Genomic DNA, 8873 nt, shown 5'->3' with positions numbered 1-8873 from the left:
CGACATAATTGACGAGGTGGATAATGAAGGTAACACTAAACATATAGCTCAGTGTAAATATTGTTTATCTAAATTACAAGGCGACACTATTCACGACACCACACACTTGAGACGACACTCCAAAAAGTGTCTTCAAAAGCTTAGCCAATCTAGCGGACTCGAACTCCACCAAACACAATTATCTTTTGATCTCGCAACCGGTGGTCTAACCACTTGGGAATACGATCCGCAAGTAGATCGTATGGAAGTTGCGCGAATGATAGCTGCTTTAGATCAACCACTTAGTTTTGTAGAGCATCCTAATTGGCAACGATATATTAAGGTTGTACACAATCCTAATGCACAGTTCACTTCAAAAACTACTCTTAGGAAAGATTTATTAAAATTATTTAAAAAAGAAAAAGATGCATTAATAAACCTTCTACACTCGACTAGCGGGTGCGTTGCGTTAGCGGCAGATCTTTGGTCTGCCATTGCCAATAAAGATTATTTAGCTGTAACCGGACATTACTTTAAAAGATTTGATTTAGATAAGAGAATATTAGGTTTTAAATGTGTTCTAAGATCACATAGCGCGGATTTAATATATAACACAATTTTAAATGTAATTGATGAATTTAGATTAAGAGATAAAGTAATGGCTATAACATTAGATAATGCTAGTGCCAATACAAAAGCAATTGAATTTTTTGAAAATGATTTAAGTCTATTCGGTGACGGTACTATTTTCCACCAACGTTGTGCGTGTTATGTAATCAATTTAATAGTTAAATCCGGTTTAAAAGAAATGGGTAATCACATTAAAAGAATTAGAGATAGTCTTGCATGGATTCAATGTAATAACCAAAGACACGAAGATTGGTTTAGGTTTTTACAAGCATTAAATATACCTCCTAGAGCATTAGCATTAGATATGCCTATAAGATGGAACTCAACTTATATTATGCTTCAATAATGCATCCCTTATAAGGATGCTATAACAAACTATATGTGTGCAAAATTAGGAGTAGGACATATAGACGCATTTGATTGGGAAATTGCCGAAGTTTTGTATCAATTTTTAGGTAGGTTTCAAGAAGTTACTCTAAAACTTAGTGGAACATACTACCCAACATCACCTTTAGCTTTAGGAGAACTTTTAAGAATTAGTATTTTATTTCACGAATATAGGGAGGACCCAATCTTAGGAGTTCCTGTTCATTCTATGGAAAAAAATTTTTAAAAATATTGGTCTAAGTTACCTTTGTTATATGGTTTAGGTACAATTTTTGATCCTAGACTAAACTTAGACAGATTAGAAATGGTTTAGAAAACTTAGGTGAATTTTTAGGCATCACTTGTACGGACCAATTTTCAATAATAAAGGCAAAAAATATATGAGATCTATAGTAAATATGAGATTAGATTTAGAAGCACAAACTCTAGAGTATAGGAACCGCAACAACAGGATGAAAACCCGCATTCATTCTTGAATGTTTTCGGGTTAAAGAAGAAGAAGAAGAAGACAACTTAAACGGAAGCTGTGAATGGAAGTGGATCTTCATCAACAAGTGGCAGTGGCGGCAGCAGCTTCAACGAGCTTATGGCGTACCTCAGTGAAGGCTTAGTAGTCGGCAGTGCGGCAGAATCATTTGACTTAGTTCAATGGTGGAGGGCACGGGCATTAACTTGGCCAATCCTAACTTGATTGACAATGGATATATTTTCGATCCCAGTCTCCACTCTCCACTGTTTCATCTGAACAAGCCTTCAGTACGACAGGAAGAATACTTGAGGAATACCGGAATGCATTGCAAATGGATACTGTTGAAGCCTTGGTTTGCATTAAGGATTGAGATCGGGCCGATCAACGTCTACAAGATACAATTTCACCGGCAAGCCAAGAATGGATCGATGAATTTAATCGATTAACATTTAATTTTGAAGACGATCCCTCAGCTTTAAATTAAATTGTAAATTTGTAATTTGTAAATATGTATTTATTTTTTACATTGTATTTGTAATTTAATAAACAATGTAAGTTTGTACAATTTGTAATTCGTCACAAAATGATTGCACTCTTTTTTCCTTGCCAAGTTTTTATCCCAATTGGGTTTTTCTTAGTAAGGTTTTTAACGATGCAATCATGAATTACAAATTTAAAAATTAATAAAGAAATAATTTTTTTTATATAGTTCGTGTGTTCATTTCAAATTGTAATATATATATATATATAAATTGTAATATATATATATATAAATTGTAATATATATATATAAATAACTTAATATTAAAAAAAAAGTTTAAAAAATTCGGGCAATTCGGGCGGGCTCGGGCCGCTGAATACAAGCCCGCGGCCCGTTCAAGGTAAAATTCAGGCTCGGGCGGGCGGACCGGAAATCTCGGGCTGGTCGGGTTCGGGTTCGGGAAAATCCTCGGGCTTTTCGGGCAGTCGCGGGCGGCCCGTCCAAAGTTCTAGCAAACAACCACTTACTTCCACCAGCGCAGAGGAAAATGATGAGTTATTGTTGGTAACCTGGTATGATACTATCTGGAGAATTTTGGATATTGTCATTTTGTTTTCTTGCCCATAAGAAAAATTAATGTATAAATATTAAAGGGAAAATGAGACAAAGACACCTTAAAATGTATGAGTTTTAGATTTTTCTCCTTTAGTTTTAATTAATACCCTTTAAAGAACTATATTAGTCAAAAGGGACGTATTAATTAAGAGTAAAAAATAAAAAATTTAGAACAATACATTCAAAAGGTGAGTTCACCAATTTTCTCAATATTATTTTAAAATGTGATTTTGTGCCATTTGTTTCAATCCCAAACATATTTATGGACTTATTTGGGCTAACATGGTATTTGCACCTCATATTTTTTTTTTTTTTTTTCATCTAATCAATTTATGCCATAAAATGACTTTTTTATCCCTTGAAAATAACCCTAGGATTTTTGTTTGAATAATCTCTCTCTCTCTCTCTTTACCCGACTGCAATTTGCCCTAGGCCGTGGTCGTTGTGTTCATACCTGCAGATCTCTTGAAAAATGCTGACGAGCATGACCATTCTACGACGAGACTACGCCCATATTTAAGAATGGCTGGATTTGTGCTATATTTTCCAAGAGATTAACCACCATAAATCATCTCTTATGACTTTTTGTGTTTTGTAATTTTTTTGTTTTTTTTCGTGTGTGTGTGTGTTTCTATTCATTTATTTGAACGAGAATTAATATTTTGATTTTTTTTTGTATTTTTAAATATTTTGGTGAAAAGTAACGGCATCACGGTCCGATTAGAATTTTCGTGTCACGGTGAAATACAAGTACAACCAAGTATCACAGTAAGATACCAACAACCTTCAGTTGGTGATTGCAATTGGTAAGATAGTGAGTCAATGACAATCTCTAATTAACAAAGACAAATGTCCCGTTTATTTCGCCGATTCGAGTTTAAAATTTAAGTTTTGCTACAGTAAAAAACTTTAAATAACAGTCACATCTAACTTTTTTATTACAGTATAAAACTTTCACATAACGTCACATCTCAACTCGAATTAAAAACTCGAATCAACGAACTAAACACACCCAAAGTATCACGGTAGGATACTAGATATAACCGCCAGCTATCTCTCAATTGCCGAAATTTTTGGGTTCACGGGGGGATGACTCATACATAGTACCACGCGGTAGGATACTGGTGTGGCTAATGCTGGTATCTTATTAGGATACAGTTAGTGGTGTATTTGATACTATATTAGATATACAAATGTAATTTGTTTTGGTGCCCTATTTGTTATTTTTGCAAAATAAAGGTTGTTTAAGTGTGAAAAGTCCCTATCTTGTCAATATGTGAGTATTACGAGATTCTGTTGGTTATCGTTTGGTCGTGTTCGTTCATAGTGGAAGTAAGGCAGCACATGGGCCAGGATCTAAGAAACTACTAGTAGACAAATTTAGAGGGTCTGTTTTTTTGGAGTGTGACTTGAGTGTAGTTCTTGAGTTAAATTTGAGTTATAACTTGAGTTGAAGTTATAACTTGAGTTTGTGTTTGGTTATGTACATTTGAATTATGGTTTGAGATAAGAATTTTTTTTGAGTTTGTGTTTGAGTGAGTCAAAACTTGAATTTATATTTCGATAGTATTTTAATAAAAACTCAACGGTGATGAAAAATTTTAATAGGGTATATGGGTGGGGTTTTATTCATCTTTTCGTTGTCAATGCATAGAAAAAAATCATCTTAATCAGGATTAAAACGAAAAACTTATAGTAATTTTAAGAATAGAAAAAATATTATTTATTAATTTGAGTTCGAGTTTCTAAACTCGAGTTAAAGGAGAAACTTGAACTCGAGTTTCAGTCTCAAACTCAAGTTCAAACTTAAAAAAATATGAAATTGAATAAAATTGGAACTCGAGTTACGTTTTTTTGAGTTTTTAACCCTGCGGAACAGCCCCTTAGACTTTAGGAATTAGAGGAAATCTCTCTGCCACTTAGGTCTCTTGTATAAGAAGTGGTTATTACCATTTGTATTTTTTTTGTTAGAAAAATTAATGGCCCCATTGGTTCACATGTCTAAGTCAACAATTTTATTTTTGAATTTAAATTTTGTGAGAGAACCATTGGCGGAAATTTTTTTATTAAAATTTTTTGTGAGAGAAATTATTATAAGAGAATCAAAATCATAAGTTTAAATGCATGAAACAAACATGTCCTATAACATGTAAGCCTAAAAATAAATAATTATTTTTTTTTTCTAAATTGAGGAAAGTGGCAACAAATTAATTATTTATTACGTAAACCAATTGAATTATTAACTTAAATTCATTATTTGATTTACTTAATGAAAATGGTTATTCTTTGAATGGTTTGCCAAGGTGAGGGGCTACGTGGGCTCGTAGGAGCTTGATACGGATTGCTGGGGCAGGGTGGGCGATTTGGCAATGTGGCGGGCTGCTAGGTTTTGGGCAACTGCGACAACATTAATAGGTTGTTTGGTGCATATACTCAAAATTAAAATCATGATTATGTTACAATATTTTTCTCTCACAAAAAATTTAAATTAAAAAAATTTCTGCCAATAATTATCTCACAAAGAATTTGAATCAAAACCCAAATTATAATTTAAATACACTTCCCAAACCGACCCTAAAATATCGTTGATGAGATCTGATGGTCACCTTGATTGTGTTCATTGATACTAATTGCCAAGGACATTGACAGATGGAATGAAATTTTGTCGAGGCAATGAAGAAATGGAATACTGGTTAATCTAAAAGTGAATGATGAATGTGAGTTTCATAGTTACAAAGCCAAAGAGTTTGATTGATTTCGTTGTTGGTTATTTGGCACTAATATATAGAAGTCCTTAAATTCGTGCCCCACAACTCCTTCACTCCTTCGTGATTTTCTTCACGTATCATTTAAAAAATGGGAAGAAAGGTAGAGGGTTATAAAAAATGGAAAATATGAAAAGATATTATTGAGGAAATTATAAATGGAGCAAAAGTAATTAAAATAAAAAGAACCTTTCAAAATATACTTTTTTGTTGTAAATTTTGTCGAGTCTATGTTGGAGGAGAGAATTTTTAGGGAAATTGTAGAAGAAAGTGATAATGTTACACCTCCCTTTAATTAAGAACCCAAAAAGCCAATAATGTCACATATACAAAGCATATACCATGGGCATATATCACGAACATGCATTATATATGAGCATCTATTAAAGGTAGCATATTTTCATATTTGAACGTGATTATATGTTAATTTACCAGTTCATCTCAAAAGTTTAAGCTGTTAGTAGGTGCGCTAACAATAATTTTATAAGTTCATCTCAAAAGTTTAAGGGGATTCTTTTTTTTTTTATTTTTTCTTTTTCTTTGTACCAGTATGCACCCTTTGAGATTGGAGGAGTCTGGAATTTAAACCCTAGATCTCCATTACAAAAAGGGAAAAAAAAACAAAAACAAAAAGAGGAAGAAGAAAGAAAATAGGTAAAAGAAAAAGCAGAGGTGCACACGATTTGATGTGAAAGTTCTGCTATAAATATTTAAATTTAAACATACAGCTAAAAATAATGCACATCTTTTAGTCATGTATCATTCTCTCCTTTTCCTTCATATTTTGTTTTTGTTTTTTACTTTTTCTACTTCTTTTCACTTTTGATTTCTTACAATGTTCCTCTTTTCCTTAAAACTTATATACAGTTTATTTTTTAGCTTTTTCTTTTTTCTTTCTTTTTTAAACATTTTTTTTAAATTTTTTCTTCTTTCTTTTGCTTATGTCTATTTTTCTTTTTCTCCTAATATTCTTTGTCAATTCATTTTTTTTACAATATTCTTTTTGAAATACTTTCTTTTTCTCACTTTCTTTTAATTAAAATAATTACTTTAAAATATCTCCCTACTTTTTTTTTTGGTCAAAGACTCCTATATAGTTTTAATTCTTTTTCAATGTGGTTATTTGAAATATTTTTTTCCACTTGCTCCAACTAATGGGCTTAGTTCTTGTTTTAACATGGAATCAAACTTACAAAGTTATTCTTCACGTCATGCATAGCACATAGCTCAACTAGTAAATACAAAAAAAGTACCTTACTATGACAAATATTTTTTAAATTCATATTTTTGTTTGATATTTTTTTAACGTTTGATTTGCAATATTTATCAAGTTTTCGTACAATATGCAATTATTAATTGTAATATGGTTAAAGATTCTTACGGAATTACTGTGCCACATTTTCCCTTTTTTTATTAAATTTTTTCCCTTTTAATTAATCTTAGGATATATTACATAATTTGTATTTATTTTATTTAAATTTGTAAATATTTAGATTTAGATTTTTTATTTCCTTTGTGATTATATAAGTAGTTTCTTAGTTTCATCTTTTTTTAATATTTAAATTATTTAAATTGTAAATTAGGACATCTTGTAACCTATATGTATTAACTCATAATTTTCCCAAAACCTCACTAATGTCTTGAATGACAATGATGAACAAATTACTCTGTGAAACTTTCGTATGTTTTGGATACATGTAAAACAATTCAACCTAAAGTTTTGGCAAATTTATACTAAAGTTTCGTTCATTTTACCGATTTGAGTTTTCAATTTTAAATTTTTACAGTAAAAGAACTCTAAAAAAATGTGACATCTAATTTTTTCTACTACAGTGAAAATTTTTTAAAAAATATCACATTTTAACTCAAATTAAAAATTTAAATCTACAAAATAAATGAGACCAAATTTTTCGTGGCATATTTTTATCGTCAAGATGGATGACGAACGTTATGTAAACATATAGCTGATGTCTACGTTAATGCAGTATGACTGTCGACCACAGAATAAGGTTCCGTCATTCTCAGGCGTCGGCGAGAGATGGCGAAAAGTCCAAGTCCAAGTCAAAGTAATAATGGACGTGACAAAAGATATTTTCTTTCTGGCATCAGTACGCATCCCTACAGGGACCAGTTCTAAGCTTCTATATTAATTACTTAACTATTAATTAAATTTTTCATGGCAAATTAGTGAAATTTACACGCGAAAAGGGGGAAAAAAATGTAAACTGGTTCGAAAAAACCAAAAACATAATCCAAATGTTCAACGCCAACCTTTGATGACCATTTCAAAACTTAAATGCAGGCCAAACTTGCTAGCAAGCAATACTTTGTAGTACAATCCTTTATATATAAGCCATGCGTCATCACTACAAAGGACAGCACTACCAGTAATATTATAATATGGCGCACAGTTTCCTTTCCCTCTCCATGCTAGCACTAACCCTAGCGGCCACCTTCGACGGCATCCACGCCGTCGAGTACGTTGTCACCACTCTCCTTGCTAGCACTAACCCTGGCGGCTACCATCAACGGCATCCACGCAGTCGAGTTTATTGTCACCAACAACGCGACATCCACCGCCGGTGGCATACGATTCAACAATGAGATCGGAGCCAAATGCAGCAGGAAAACCCTAATATCAGCCACGCATTTCATATGGAGGGTGTTCCAGCAAAACTCTGCTGCCGACAGAAAAGACGTGCCAAAAATAAGCCTATTCATCGAAGACATCGACGGCGTCGCGTACGCAAGCAACAATGAGATCCACGTCAGCGCCAGGTACATCGGAAAATACCCCGGCGACGTGAAGAGAGATCGCCAGGGTTCTTTACCACGAGTCGACTCATATTTGGCAGTGGAATGGAAACGGACAGACTCCGGGATGGTTGATAGAAGGAATCGCGGACTTCGTGAGGTTGAAGTCTGGCTATGTTCCCAGCCACTGGGTGAAGCCAGGAGGAGGTGAAAAATGGGACAAAGGGTACGATGTTACTGCTAGGTTTTTGGATTATTGTAATGATCTTCGAAATGGAGTTGTTGCTGAGCTTAACAAGAAGATGAGGACTGGTTACAATGATAATTTCTTTGTTGAGCTTCTGGGGAAAACGGTTGATCAGCTCTGGAGTGATTACAAGGCCAAGTATGGAAATTAGTAGGATCTTCCTGGATTAAACGAATATTTATAGATGTTGTACTACGTTAATATATATATATATATATATATTTCCAATAAGGATCATGCTAATTAACTGGGAATTCTACATATAAATCCAAAACTAATGTCTGGAGATGTACGGGATATATATAGAAGTATTACCCCCGAATTTTAGTCATGCTATCATTTTGCCCCCTAAACTCTGAAATCAATTCTTGACGTCCCTTACGCTTTAAAACGTTATTACTCTGGCCCTTCTCTTAAAATTTATTGCCTATGAGAGATTAAACTCTTATCGAGATATGTGTCTGTAGCTTATGAAGGGATACTTACTTTGATGAAAAACACTGATTTATGATCTATAAAACGAGTCTAGTCCTCTCTCTACCTAAT

The 8873-nt window shown here is 33.1% G+C and overlaps 1 pseudogene; it reads left to right on the top strand.

The window, feature by feature from the left end:
- The first annotated feature begins 7305 nt into the window (after positions 1-7305).
- LOC112092915 lies at positions 7306-8663 on the top strand (annotated as a pseudogene).
- Positions 8664-8873: the final 210 nt, after the last annotated feature.

This window comes from Morus notabilis, unplaced genomic scaffold (assembly GCF_000414095.1).
Source record: "Morus notabilis unplaced genomic scaffold, ASM41409v2 Scaffold437, whole genome shotgun sequence".
In the NCBI taxonomy this organism is placed as follows: Eukaryota; Viridiplantae; Streptophyta; class Magnoliopsida; order Rosales; family Moraceae; genus Morus; species Morus notabilis.
Note: the sequence above shows the minus strand (reverse complement) of the source record. Positions and strands in the feature narration are given on the sequence as shown.